The sequence below is a fragment of the Ursus arctos genome, unplaced genomic scaffold (genome assembly GCF_023065955.2).
Source record: "Ursus arctos isolate Adak ecotype North America unplaced genomic scaffold, UrsArc2.0 scaffold_20, whole genome shotgun sequence".
NCBI lineage: Eukaryota > Metazoa > Chordata > Mammalia > Carnivora > Ursidae > Ursus > Ursus arctos.
The window spans coordinates 14,191,498-14,207,117 of NW_026622875.1; the positions used below are offsets into that span (position 1 = coordinate 14,191,498).

The window sequence follows — 15,620 nt, forward strand, 5'->3', positions numbered from 1 at the left end:
TTCGTGCCACGTGGGAAACGGCACACCGAAGCCGGGACTGTGCTAAAGTTGGGGTCCCCTCCTCCCGCCGAGCGTAGGCTCGAAGGAGGGAAGAGGTCCCCAGCAGGCCGGGTGGTTGGGCCCCTCCCCGCGTCCCAGGCTCCCCCGCGGTGGCCGGCGCCCCGCCTCCGTCCGCGCTTCCGCTCCACAGAGCACGTGTTGCTTGGGCGGGAGGAAGCTTTCCCTGTCTGTCGCGCGGTCCCCACCGTGCTGTTAGGGTCGGGCGGCCCGGCTCACTTCTCGTGGTGCAAAGAAGTGTTTGCTTGCTCCTCTTAACCTGTGGTCTGATGAATGAACAATGAAGGAAGTTGCAAAGTGGATCGCTCACTACCAGCCAAGCTTTCGGAGAGCGAGAGAGGACGGGGTATGAGAGAGTGCTTGGGGTGAATTCAGAAGTGTTGTCAGTGAAACACGGTGTCTGCAGCGCTGTCTTCCCGGAAGCCTTTCTCCCTGGCTCTGGCTCTATACCAGCATGCCCCTTTCTGGTATTTCCCCCTCATCCTCTCATGATTTTCCTTCTTATCCCTTCACCCCACTCCCCTCCACCCAGCCGTCACTTCTCCCATAAACTCCTCTCCCCCTCGAGGTGTCACCTCCTCACCCCTGGATCTTCCATCTGAGAAGAAGCACCCTCCATATTTAAATGCTCTGTTCTTCCTTCTCCCACCCACAAACCCCTTCCTCCTCCAATTCCTGCCCCTCTGCCGTAGCTATAGTTGGGGATGGAGGGCAGCCGAATGTGGGTGCGGGTCCCTGCATCCTTGTACTGGGGCACAGGTTCACAGAGCTTCTGTGCTGGGGAAAACAGTAAGTACTGAGAAGCAGAATGCAAAGATTTTTCGTGATGGTACCGGGTGACTGGCTTTAGAGCAGGGTAGGTAGGTATGGAGTGGTAGATGACTTTTCAGTTCCCCCTCCTCATCTCCTGCTCTCTTCAGCATCCAGGTTCATGTCTCCTATCAAAGGTGTGTTTATCTCCACCTGGATCTTGAAGACTACCTGACAGGTGAGTGATTGATGATTAGCAACGATCAGTCAAGCAATCTCTAGAGTTTATAAAGAACTCCTACAGTGCAACAACAAAAAGGCAAACGACCCAATTAAAAAATGGGAAAAGGACTTGAATAGACATTTCTCCCAAGAATATATACAAATGGCCAATAAGCACATAAAAAGATATTCAACATGGTTAGTCATTAAGGAAATGTAAATCCAAACTACAGTGAAATGCCATTTCACATCTAGTAAGATGGCTATTGTCAAAAAAAAATTAAAAGTAACAAGTGTGGGTGAGGATGTGGAGAAATCCTAGCCCTTGTACATTGCTAGTGGGGATATAAAACTGTATAGCTACTGTAGAAAACAATTTGGCAACTCCTCAAAAATCTAAACATACAATTATCATATGGTCCAGCAATTCCACTCCCAGGTATATGCCCCCAAAGAATTAAAACCAGGGACTCAGGTCTGTGCAGTTCAACGTTCATTGCAGCATTATTCACAATAGCCAAATGGTGGAAACATCCAAGTGTCCATTAACAGATGAATGGATAAGGAAATTATGGTATACAATTGAATATTATTCAGCCTTAAAAAGGAATGAAGCTTTGACACATTCTGCAACATGGATGAACTTGGAAACATGATACATGAAATAAGTCATTCATAAACGGTCAAAGATTTTATGATCCCTTTTATGTGTAATACCTGGAATAGGCAAATTCATAGAGACAGAAGTAGATTTGAGGTTACCAAAGGCTGGGGGAGGGATAGTGGGGAGTTAGTGCCTAATGGGCACAGTGTTTCTGCCTGGATTGATGAAAGTTTTGGAAATTGTGTAATGCTTGCACAACGTGATGAATGTGATTGATGCCGCTGACTTACACACTAAAAAATGGTTCAAATGGCAAATTTTAAGTTACATATTTTACCACAATAAAAACAATTCAAAACAGAAAAGAGCTCCAAAGTGCAGGTATATGAACATGGGCTCTAGAGGTTGAATTTTGTGGGCTGTTTACTAAGAGAGTGACCATGGGCAAGTCTTGTTTTGATACCTTGGACAAATCCTGCTGGAGTTTTGGTTCTGTCACCTGGGGACAGCAGAGTGAAGTGTGTGAGAGCCTGGGCTCTGACGTTGATGGCCTGGGTCCAACTCCCACTTTGATGATCAGCGGGCTGCTAAGCCCCCTTGCTCCATCTTCCCACCTGTGAAATGGAGACCTCATTGGGGTTTTATCAGGATTGAGCAAGGTAATTTTTGTCAAGTTATTTAAAATGGTGCCTGACACGTAAGAAGTGCTCAATAAAAACTGTAAAATAGAAGTGGATGGGGTTGGAATCGTTTAGAGGGTGATTAAGCAATGAAATTCTTTTTAAATTAAAAATCAAAAATTGTAAAATACTAAAACCAAAAAAAAAAACCCCAAAAAACTCCTAGGCACACTAGGGTATAATAGCTTTACTTATTTCCTCTAAAATTTTAGGTTTTGCAGATTCCAGGTAAGTTTATTGAGGCTTAAATTTTCCTTTTCTTTCTTTTTTGATCCTGATATGCTGGTGTCCTAAGCATTTTTAAGTCCACCCAAGTAGTAATTCACATTGCCTATGGGGAGAGTTGGCAGAAAAATTATGTCTACTTCCAGAGGTGATTTTGAGGCTTCAATAAGATAAATGTATGTGAAAAACTCCCTTTCATGGCATGCAGTGTTCCTTAGTTCTATGAGACCCAAGGCGTCCTTCTCATAACAGATATTTGTTTATAACCAGTGGCAAGCAGAAATCTAAGAGTCCCCCCAACCCTGCTAGGTACACACCTTGTTTAATCCCCTCCCTTAGAGTGTGGGCAGGACCAGGGAATATGATGGGATGTCCCTCCCATGATTAGGTTACTAATCCATTGATTGTAAGTTAATAAAAAAGGAGATTATCTCAAGTGAACCTGATCTTTAGAAGAAAGTGAAATATTGCATTCTCTCAAACAAACTACCACACTGTTAGAGGGTCTGTGGAAAGAACCTCCTGGCAAGGACTTGCATGAAGCTTCCAGATGCTAAGAACAGCCCTGGCCAATGCCCTGCAAGGAAACTAGGACCTTAGTCCTACAACCACAGGGAACTGAATTTTGCCAACAACCCAAGTGAACCTGGAACAGATCTTGTCATAGTTAACCTTCCAGATGAGGACACAACTAGCAAACACCGCCCTTGATTTCAGCTTTGTGAGGTCCTGACAGAGGACCTCTGGACCCCTGCCCACAGAAACTGGAGAGAATAAATGTGTTTTTAAACCACTAAATTTGTGGTAATTTGGTAATTCCACACTGGAAAAGTAATACTCATCTTGAAATAAAATTCATAGGTAATATAGTCTGGTTATATTACAATAAAATTTCAGTGTAATGTCTTAACTATATTATAAGGAGAAGTAAAAGGAAGGTTTTCTAAAAGGAGAATTATATATATATTTCAACAAGTGAGTGCCCCGTCATAATCACTCGAGAAGACATATGAAAAAGCCAGATATTTGCGCCTATGTATAGAACCACAGAGAATGTCACAGGTACAAATGTAGACTGACCACATTTTTCCAAAACAGTGAACAATCTCTGGTAAAATTTTGTACGAAACAGAGTATACAATCTTCTGTCTGTTTGTATGTTAGTGGCATTCCCCACAATGTCAGTGTATATTAAAACCTCACAAAAAGTACCTTGTAATTCAAGTTAAGTTTTATGCACATGTAACTATAAACAGGTCTCTCATTTACCCAGCCATCCAGTGGGACATTTACAAGTTATCCAGAATGCAGAAAAATTCTTTTTTGTGGGGCCTCTGGGTGGCTCAGTAGGTTAGGTGTCTGCCTTTGGCTCAGGTCATGATCCCAGGGTCCTAGGATCAATTTCCACCTCAGGCTCCTTGCTCAGCAGGGAGCCTACTTCTCCCTCTGCCTGCTGCTCCCCCTGCTTGTCCCCCCCCCCCTTTCTCTCTCTCTCTCTCTCTCTCTCTCTCTCTCTGTGTCAAATAAATAAAATCTTTAAAAAATATTCTTGTTTGAGATGGGAACCCATGCCCTAAAGGCTGGGAGCCCCCTTCCCAAGTCATGGTGAAATCCAGAACTCCCCCCCACAGATTTCCAAAATGACCCCCGGGGGAGGATGCTGCTGGGGCTGCAGCATAATGTTCAAGTGCTATCGTTACTTTGTGGTGCTCACTTCCCATGTCCTCCAGGATTGGTCTTTGGGGTTGTCACGCTGCGAAAAGGTACATTGTTAAACATTTAAAACACTGTGGGTATAGGGTTTTTTGTTGTTGTTGTTTGGCAAGATGACAATATTGAAATTAAAAATACAAAGCCTTCCAGTGGTGATGGCCAAGAATTAAACCACTGCAGAGTGTCTGTTCCCCACCCCCCACCGCCGCCCCTGCCCCACACAGTGCGCAGCTTCCCAGCAGAGACGTGTGTGGAGGCCAAGCTGTAAGACCAGTGGGGTGTGCCAGAGTTTTGGAAGCACAGGAGGCAAATAGAACTGCCTGCCCACGGCTTTCTGTAGCTGCAAATGTTGTTGCTGACAAGGTCACTCTGGCTAGTTAACAGGATGCCTGGCTTGGTTTACAGGGATCACTGATGCCCATTTCTGCTGACGCAAAGGGCGCAGTGGTGAGGTGCAGTGTGCTTCCCAGCCGAAAAGCAAAAGGCACTCAGAGCACCATCACCCAAACTGAGGGCCTGAGAAGTGTGGCTGCCCCCACTTGCCACAGGCAGTCGGGGGGGCCTTCCTCACCCCACCAGATGGGCCTGAGCAGGCGAAAGGAAGGTCCTTGGGTTCAGTCTGGTCCCAGTAAAACAGCACCGGTCAGATTCTTCTGGGAGAGACTCTGAAAGGAGAAATGTTCAAAGGTCACCGGCTTCCAGCCTCAGAGCCCAGCACCCCAGCACAACCATGGGAGGCTTTCCTCCTGGGACTCCCAGCTGCCTAGGGCCTCGGCAGCGAGACTGAGAATAGAACAGCTCTCCAGCAAGCCCACAGGCTCCCTTGGCGCCTCACGGCCTCAGAATCATGAGTTGGTTTTTAACTAGGTGTTAGAGAAACCTCACTGCTTCCCCAGTACCATCAGAGGGAATCCACTGTTGGGATGTACTTTCCACGCAAGCACAGAGAGCCTGTGATGTTCTGCGAATCTGGATGCTGGCTTTTAGTGTGAGTGCCTGCCTCAGAGAATCTGGGGAGGAATGCTACGTCAGCATTCAGCTCTGGTGCGGACTTGTTTTGGAAAGTATGCGATATATTTGAGTCCTGTGCTGGTTCCCATTCATCATGAGTCATCTCCTCTCTTGGATTTCCAGACCTGTTCTTTTATAGTCTACCTACAAGGGAACATTTCTGCTTCGAGCCAGGAATGGGAAGGGCCCTATTTTGTGAAATTCAGACACAGACAGATCTCATCACATCTTTTTGCTCAGACAGCCAAAAAGAGCACCTTGCCGACCCTGCATCGGGCAGTACTTTCATTGCTGAGCAACAATCTTTTCCCCAGCAGATGGGGGAGCAAAGGGATCTCCACTCCATTCAGCACCACTGAGGAAAGAGCTACTTTCTCAACGCGGACCCTGAAAAAGGAACCCAGAGTAAGACAGGAACTTTCAGCTTCAGGACCAGTATCATGGTCTGGAAATGCTTCGTTCTTTCCTCCCTCCTAGAGTCACACCTTATACCCAGGGCCGTACGGTCCTCAGTTGGAAAGGATACATTTCTTACGTTTCAGAATCTTTAAAATTAGACGTGCCTGTATATCTCTTAACATTATGACCTTGGGCAGTATCTTTTTATCTCTCACGGTACCTCAGATAATGGCGTGTCTTATAATTACTAGTATCAATGAACTTTATGAGATACAACACATAGGCAAGGCAGCTCCAGAGAAGAGAGAACCTTCCCTAAAATTCAGAGCAGTGGGAAATGCATGGTGAAGAAATCTTAGGCTGTACCTTTTGATGGGGTTATCATATTACAAATGGCATAAAAATAGTAAAGTATTTCCAGAGCATCAAAGGATAGTGTCTTAGCTATAACTGCCATAACACAGTATGGTACACTGGGTGGCTTAAATAATGGACATTTATTTGTCACAGTTCTGGAGGCTGTGAAGTCCAAGATCAAGGCACTGGCAAATTTGGTTCTTGGTGAGGCCCTCTTCCTGGCCACCACCTTCTTGTGTGTCCTTACAGGACATGGGGGTGAGGGAAGAGGGGGTAGAAAGCAAGAGACTCTGGTCTCTTCTTTTAAGGGCATTAATCCTTTCATGCGGACCCACCCTCATGAGCTCATCTAAACCTAATTACTTCCTGTCTTAGCCTGTTGCAGCTGCTATAACAAAAATATCATAAACTGGGTGGCTTATAAACAACAGAAATTTATTTCTCACAGTTCTGGAGGCTGCAAGGCCAAGATCATGGTGCCAGCATGGTCATATCCTGGTGAGGGCCCTTTCCTGGGCTGCAGATGGCCAACTTATTATTATGTCCTCACACGGTGGAAGGAGCAACCGAGCTCTCTCAGTCCTCTTCTGTAAGGACACAAATCCCCATCATGAGGGCTCTGACCTTATGACCTAATTACCTCCCAAAGGCCCTACCTCCTAACACCATTACCTTGGGGGTTAGGATTTCAACATACAAATTTGGGGGGCACAGACACTCAGACCATAGTACCTCCCAAAGACTTCATCTCCAAAAATCATCACATTGAGGGTTAGGGCTTCAACATATGAATGGAGGTGGGAGGGTACAGTGTAGTCCATAGCAGATATCATTTCCAGTGTGGTGTGACCATTTGAATGACAGTTGTCCTAAGTGATTTCTGGTTGAACACAGCACATACAACGTAGTGGTTAATTTCTGTGTCTAACTGATGGCTATTTTTGATGTGCCACAAAACACCCAGCCTTGGCCCTTGGCCATTTTCTGGTCAATGATTTCCTATCAATAATTTTAACAAAGGTATCATAAAATTGTTTATCTAGTAATTTATAGTTTATTCAAAGCAAGGAGGGCAATTTATATCCTTTAGGGGAAAACAAATCCCACTGAATGAAATCAGCAATGTGGAATTTAAAAAAAAGGCTTCATTTGGGTTCAGAGAATCAACGGCCTATGTATAAGATGAGGAGGAAGGTGATCAGACCATTCCTTGTAGAGGAAAGTTTATTCAACATGAAGTTTGATGTGAAGCAAGAGTGTAACAGAGTCATGAAAATGGGTTCCAAAGAATTGCCTTTTAGAAAGTATTCTGACCTTAAAATATAATGGTTCTACTGGACTCTGGACAGATTCATATAAAGCAAAGTTTCTCAACCTCAGCACTGTTGACACTTTGGATCAGGTATCCTTTGTTGTGGGGTCTGTCCTCTGTGTTGTAGGATATTTAGTTGGATGTGTTAAAAAATATAGAAAGGGGGGAGGGAGGGGGGAGAACACACAAATATGGCAATCTGCTAACAATTGTTAAAAACTAGGTGGAGTGTATATGGTTGTTTTTGTGCTAGTTTGTCTATCCATATGTGCAAAAATGTTGAGGGAATAAATGGTTTGGGAGAAAAATTGGTCTCATTGTTCAAACGGAGACCGAGTAATTTTGTTATTTATTTTTAAAGCCAAAAAAGATTGACCTTTTCTCCAAATAGAGCCCAGATAACTTTATTTACTTCTCTAACCTCTTCTCATTTCTGGAGGCGCTTGGAGTTAACCATCGAGAGTACAAACTGTCAATAATTTAAGCTGAAACTTTTTTTAAAGAACCGGGACTGGTATGTAGTTACACAAACCATGCCTCACACAAGGGGGCATCATTCACACAGGCGACTTCATGAGGAGCCCAGCCTGGGAGCTGTGCGGGTCGGATGGCCGACTGGCTTATGCCGGTTTGCCCTGGATGGATCCAGTGTTGGCACTGAAAGCCCCTCCTTGGCGGTTGGTCACTCTATGTCAGTGCAGGAGGCCTGGCTGTGTTTTACAGTGTTGAACAATGAGGAGGAGGGCAGTGTAAATCCTTGACACTTCTTAACCTGCGGTAAGATGTTCTCAGAGGGTTCTCGCTCCATGCATGATCCCACTAGGCCACACCTCGGCCTGTCAGCAGGTGCCTTCCACCCACAGAATCTAGTCCAAAAGGGTGACGTCAATGTCAGGGACACTCTTTAGAAACTATGACATAGACGGAAGGCTTTGAAATAGGCAGAACAAAAGGCCAACATCACCAGCCCAACATGTGAAACTTATTTTTGACGTTGTTGCCTTTCCATGTTATTTCCCCTCGTAGTGTTTATAAACCATGTCATTCTTCCCTTATCCTCCGCCTTTTCCACTCTTTGTAATCATGTAATTACTACTTTGCCAAGGAGAAAATTGAGGCCTAGAGAAATTGAGCAATTTGCCCAAGGTCCCAGCACTCGAAAGGGCAGACACAGGACTTGAGACCAGGGTTCCCTGAATCTAGAGTTTCTCCTCCTAATCACTTTATTCCTGCTGTAGACTGTGTCCCCCTAAAATTCGTATGTTGAAATCCTAACCCACAATATGATGGTGCTGGGAAGTGGGGCCTTTGGGAGGTACTTAGGCATGGGGTTGAACCCTCATCAATAGTGCCCTTATTTAAGAGGCCCCCCCAGAGCTAGCTTGCTCTCTCTCCACCATGTGTGGATACAGCAAGAAGTAGACTGTCTGCAACCCAAAATAGGGCTCTCACTAGAGCCCAACCATGTTGACACCCTGATCTCAGACTTTCAACCCCCAGAATCATAAGAAATAAATTTCTGTTGTTTATGAGCCAGTGTATGGTGATTTGTTATGGCAACCTGAACAGACTAAGACAATTCCCTTCCAGCTCACCACGTTCATGAGCAGTGAATGTACCTCATTGGTTCTGCCTTCTCAGGAAGAGTTTGTATTTTTACAGGCATTTATAAAGACAGAAGCCCCTGCAGGAACCCGAGAAAGGAAAGCACACCGGTAGTCGTGGCATTTCTGAAAGCACAGAGCCATGGAGTGTTCTGAGCATATCAGATGAGCATCCCACCCATGACTGAGGGTTCATAGCCTCCTAACCCTTAGTGTGGAGGAGCAGTTGAGAGCCACACTTTGGAAAGAGATAGACTAGGGTTCAATACCTGCTTCTGCCTCACAACCCGTGATGTTGGACAAGCCATAGTATCCTCATCTGTAATATGGGGATAATATAGCATAGGCCCTACATCATAAAGTTACTGTGAATTTAAACAAGTTAGTTCACGTGAAGTACTGAGAGCAGTGCCTGGCCCATTGTGAGGGAATCTTAAGAAAAACACTCTAAGATGCCTACAATAATGAGGGAAAATCATGTGTTCCATTTTCTCCGTAAGATAAACTAACACATTTAATGTACCTCGGTAGAGCCAAGTCACACATGATTCAAACTGAGAATAGAGTCATATTTTTAACATTTAAATATGAAAAAAATCAGGTTTTTAAAATTCAGTCTTTATTCAAGTCTTTTGAAGGAGCGGAAGGGTAATCAAACACAGTCCTTAATGATCTTTCTCGCATCCCCTTGTCTCTTTTTTCTGTTTTAATAAACTTCAGAGTCTCCCCTAGCCTCTCAGCTAGCTCACCCCCAAACCCTTTTCCTCATCCCAAATCCAGAAGCTGTCTAGGACACTGCTTTTGACAAGTCCTTTCCATCTCCTCTTCTGCCCACCCCTCCGCCACTGCCCACCCCTCTCCCACTTTCTTCCCCCCACTACTCTTCCCCTTCCCCACTGTTCTTCCCCCCCCCACCCAGTTTTGCTCAACTCCATCCTTCACTGTCCCTCCTCTGATTTTACAGCATAAAAGTCTTGGAATTATATATATTTCTGGGAAACACACTGAAGTATGTGGGAGTGAAATAACGTGACGTTTGAGATCTGTTTTAAAATACTTCAGAAAAGAAAGAAAAATGCAATAAATGTGGCAAAATCTTGACAATTGTTAAATCTGGGTGATGGGAATATGGGTGTTTTTGTTTTTAATTACGCTGTCTTTTGTGGAGGTTAGAAATCTTTCACAATTAAACAAATATTAAGTCTTAGACCAATGTGGCAGAAAGACCCGCCACAAAATGGGAGGGAGAGAGGGGGAGGAGCAGGAGGGACGCTGTTGAGTCAGGCCTCATGGGGGGTGGGCAAGACCCAGGAGCTGCAGGCTATTAGGAACCCAGGCCACCACTCTGGGGGGTCTCCTTCTGGGGCTACATGGTTTCTAGTCTTTCTTCACTAAGCATAATTACCTCCTACTTTTTCTTTCCCATCTGGCGCTTTGTATCTCTGCACAAGGCAGAACACGGCCACTCCCTAGGTCCCAAGTTCTATCCTTGGCTCAAGGCAGCTGGTAGAGGCTGCAGGGCTTTCTCTGAATTCTGACTTCCCAGTTGCCAGGGAAGAGAATCTGAGTATCTCCCTTTGGTCAGGGATTATTCCTGGTCCAATTATCTGTGGTCAAAGGGCCACGTAGTACAAACATGTTCCCTAGGTGCATGCATGTGTGAGTGTTGGGGTAAGGGGAGTAATTCTCAAAGGAGCGCTCCTCAGCCAGAATGGGGGCTTTCTTTTGTAAGTAGTCCTAACACTGTAAAGTGAACTTCAGTTTATAAAAATAATCAGACGGTTCCATTTTTTTTTTTTTTTTAGTTCTGAAATATAAAATCGAGGCCTTGCCAGACCCTGAAATGCCATCTGAATCATCACATCAAAGGAAGAATAGGTTAGAGCCTCTCTCACTTGTAAGTGCTTTTCTGTATCATTCTGAGTCTTTAAAAAAAATCTGTCATTTATTTCTGAGCTGGGTGGGGATGCCCAGCTCCCCAGAATATCCTATTCTCGGGCCTGCCAAATAAATAGGGGTTTACTGTCTTCCCTGGAGTCTGGAATGGTTTCGGTCAAATAGGCTCCACATTTCCATGAGTTTTAAGATGCTGAATATCAGCCAGCTCCACCCCACCAAGTGTAATTGTTGACAGCTGTGTCTTGAAAAGACTTTCTTTTGTTGCTCGTCCTGCTGAGTGAGCCGAATTGCTTCATTAACATTTAGGCCATGTTACACGTTCAAGTGCTTGTGAGGTATTTGGATTTCAGATGAGGTTGTTTTTTTTAAAAATTCTTGTTCCAAACATGACAAGCCTCCATTTTTGTAATGAGTTTTTGTGTATATGGGTGCCACTGAAAGCGGATTTGCATCTTTGTTCATTTGTCATGCAAAGATGTACAGAAATGATTGGTATGGGTTGACCTAGTTATTAAGGCCTTTTATATTTGTGAAGAGCAAATTTCAAACCATTCCCTAGAGTAACTGTGGATGCTGGTGCTTCACTGCCTGAGAAGACTGTCAGTTTCAAAGGGTGCTCAGTGGGGGAGGGGAGTGGCTCCCTTACTAAAAATCATAGGCTTCCCTGAGCCATCCCGATAAATGTACAAATGAACTTAAGCAAAAACCAGTGAACTTGCTATGAAAGTTCAGCTTCCTTCACCTACCCTTCTGAAGAGATTTATGCTTTAAGCCATTCCTCTCTAGGAATACAGGAGCTGTAGCAGCAAGCAGATTCTTCTCTGCTTGAGGCTCCAGGACAGGACAAATTCCTTGTGGTCTACCCTCACTGCTTCTCGGCTATCCATTCTTTGCTAACTTCAGTTATTATGAGGGTGACACAGTGCTGTGTTAAAGTACTTACCTTCTCAGACTCCCTTGGTGGCTTGAGGTGGCCCAGTGTGATCCAAATCTGGCCAGTGAAATGCATGGGAAAGTCACTGAATGAAACCTCCAGAAAAGCCTTTTGGAAGAAGCAGATTTGCCTGGCAATCTCATAGGCCTTTGTCCCCTTGTTGCTCTGCCCTTACCTCTTTTTGCTGTCTTGAACGCTGCTGAGGTGGTTGGAGAGACTGTAGTCATCCTGTAGGGAGCTGGAAGGTAGAAGGAGCCTGGACTTTGAGGGCAGTCTGGAGAAGTTGTCCCATTCCGGGATGCCTGGCTCTGGACTTCTGTTATCTCTTTAAGCCACTAAATAGGGTTTTCTGTTATTTATTGCCAAATGTATTATTTATTGAGACCCTCCGTAAGGGCACAGAAAGGGGTTTTGGGGTTTTGGTTGGAGCCTATTCTGGTTATCTATAACTGCATAACAGACTACTCCAAAACTTCCAGCTTAAAGCTACAACTATTATCTTTCTTGGCTTTGTGAGTCAGGCATTCAGGCTGTGTCAGCTGAGCAATTATTCTGATCCATATGGCATCAACTGTGGTCACTGGGTGGTACTCAGCTGGTGGATGGTCTAGTCTGTAGGGTCCAAGACAGCTCCACCCACATGTCTGGTGCCTTGGCAGGGATCCTCCAAAGCAGGGTTTGGGGGAGGGGGAGTGTCTCTCAACTGCAGCACATACACATGGCTCAGCACGATGGGCTCTGACATTCCAATGTGGCTCAGAGCACCCAGAGAGAAAGAGCTCAAACCGACAGAAGTTTATAGTTTCTCAAACCTGGCCCTAGAAATAGGCGCTGCATCACTTTCATTGTATTATATTGCTCGGAGCAGTTACAGAGCATATCTAGATTATCGAGCAAGGGGATACCACCCAGTTGGAGGATGATCTAAGAATTCGTGACCATCTTTAATCCTCCACAGGTGCAGTGAGCTATAAGATTACCTGGACATGATCTACAGGCCTAGAATAGATAGGCATAACTCTGAGAGTAGGCCTAATACTCCCTGTGATTTCTGTAGGGAATACAGTTTGTCCATGAGGTGTCAGGAACTAGTCTAGGCTCTGGAACGTAATAAACACAAGCAACAAAATCCCCTTCTGTTAAGTTTGAGGTTCTTATTGGATATATAAGAGGAGATAGAAGACATATTTGAAAATATATGTTAACTATGATGGTTAATTTTATGCATCAGCTTGATTAGGCTAGGGGGTGCCCAGATAGCTGATAAATCATTGTTTCTGGGTATATCTGTAAGGATGTTTCTGGAAGAAATTTGCATTTGAATCAGTAGACTGAGTAAAGAAGATCACCCTCATCACTGAGCCTCGGCATTATCCAATCTGTTGAGGGTCTGAAGAGAGCAAAAAGGATGGAGGAAGGACTAATCTGCTCTCTGCTTGAGCTGAGACACCCATCTTCTTCTGCCTTTGTACATCGGTGCTCCTGAATTGGGGGCTTATAGACGTAGACTGTGACTTATACCATTGGCTACCCTGGTTCTTAGGACTTCAGTTTTGGGCTGGAAGGACACCACCAGCTTTCTTGAGGCTCCAGCTTGCAGACAACAGATCGTGGAACTTCTTAGCCTCCATAATCATGTGAGCCAACTCTCATAATAAACCTCTTTCTGTGTATCTGTATGTGTCTTTATTGGCTCTGTTTCTGTGCGGAACCCTGACTCATACAGGGACCTAAAGTGGCTGCTATGATAGTGTAAAGAGCCTGGCCCACAGATGAGGAGTGCTGCGTTTTCATCTTCAGCTCAATGCTAAGGATCTGTGTGACCATGAGAAAGTCCAGTAACACCTTCAGGCTTCAGTTTCATCATCAGGAAAACGATGGGACTGGATTTTATAATCTCTGAGGTCTCTCCCATTGTAAAGTTTTATGGGTCCAGGCAATCACTAATTATAATTATGAGAACTGGAGTCATGATTTTTTCCATTAATTCTTAAAAATAACATGCTTTTTCTGTTGTCAAATTCCACTGTACTTTTCTTCCAGAGACTTAGTTCATTTATAGAGCAGACCTCAGAGAGAACTCGGGGTAAAGGCAATATTTTTGTGAAAATTAGATCTTCCCAGATAATTTGATTTCCCTGACTTTCCCTGAGAACTTGTTCTTTCCAAACTTACCCTGCTGTTCTCCCTTTAAAATTATAATATAAAATGTTTCCATTGTCACTTGAACATGACAGCCGATCAGGATGGCCAAATGTTTCGGGATTCATTGGGTTCTGAACCACAGGGGAGTCTGAGAAGACTTAATAACAAAGTGAATGAACAAGCGCCTCACAGGGAGTCACTTGAGGTTCAGTTACGACAAGTGGACCCTTCATGACTGGAAGATGAATGCCTAGAAGTGTAACACTGAGCTTGGTGGAGGGAGAACAACCACAGTTACTTCTTTCAGGAAATATATTCCTTTCTTACCACCTCAAAGATTTGCAGTCATAATGTGTAATTTAATCCCATAAAAATTGAGGCAAGTCTAGTGAATGCACTGAACACCTGAGTGACTCAGAGAACTACGGCAAGTCTTGGGGATGTGAGACTGTCAAAGCAAAACCAGAGCTGGAGAGTAGTTCAAGCAGTAAAAACTGAGTTCATTCAGGACTCTTGCAATAGGAGAAAAGTAGCCTTGTCACGGAGCTGGGCACAATTCTGAATACAGCATGGGCAAGCGGGAATTTATTGCTAAGGAGCAGAGTCGGAGTCAGTGGATGGAAAATTACTTAGAGGAAGCATCAGGGGTCAAGGGGGATCTGGCTGAACTGACCTAACAGGATTGTTGCTGTAGACAGTCCTGGGTGACCAGATATCACCCGGGGAATGCAGAGGCTGAGGAACCTGAGTTCCAGAGTGATCAGATATGGAGGATGGAGAATCCTTGGTACACTGACTTAGCAGGGTTCTTGCTGAAAGTGGATTTTGTAGAGAAGTGTGCAGATGGGGCTAAGAAAAGCTTCAGGAGCCTGACTTAAGTTTGGTCAAGCCAAGAATCTTTGTCAAGAGGTAGAAAAACCTGGGTTTCTTTCTGAGGGCCAAAAATATACATAATTTTGGCTTTAACTTCCTGAGGTTTTCCAGGTAAATCTATTAATTATTTTATGATTGTGTTATGGGTATGTTATTTGGATTTCCAGAAAAGAAAAAAAAAGATCTGCAGTACATGCTTTCTACTATATTAATACAGACTACCACTGTGTAAGGTTTATAATTGGGGAAATAAATGTTGTATGACCTCCCTATAACTTTGCCCTTGGGATCCATCCCTGGAGACAGTCTTATAAAGTAAGACTGCTTCATACAGAGGCCTTTGTGATTCATCAGTAACTAGTCTTCTTTGGATTGACTCAAGAAAGATGCAACATGCGCTAGATGACAGTTTATGGTGAATAGTGTTAAAACCAAAGAATCACTTAATAATAACGTAATAATCAGATATTTATGACTACATGCCAACAGTGTGCCAGACACTGTGCTAGAAGCTTCTCCATACATCGTTTCTAATCCTCACAGTAGTCCTGGAAGTTGTTACTGTCTCCGTCTGAAAAGACTGAGGTTCAGGGATGTTGAGTCTTCCTACTGGTGAGTAGTGGGGCTGGAATTCTAACGTAGTCTCTCTGTTGCGAAAGTCTAAGCTTTCTTCACTTTTGTCTGTATCCAATTATCCCTTTGTGGATAATGCAAATATTGATAGAACACCATGGAACCATAGAACAATTGGAAACAAACAATTTGTATTTTGCTCACTTGGTAACAAAAGACAAGACAATGAGGCAGCAATTAACATTGCTGAAACAGGATATTT

The 15,620-nt window shown here is 44.2% G+C and overlaps 1 long non-coding RNA gene across 1 annotated transcript; it reads left to right on the forward strand.

Moving 5' to 3' along the window:
* The first annotated feature begins 234 nt into the window (after positions 1–234).
* Positions 235–13,427, forward strand: LOC113253692 (uncharacterized). The gene is made up of 3 exons (XR_003315519.4): positions 235–403; positions 978–1,045; positions 10,740–13,427. It is a non-coding gene; the product is annotated as an uncharacterized LOC113253692 (long non-coding RNA).
* Positions 13,428–15,620: the final 2,193 nt, after the last annotated feature.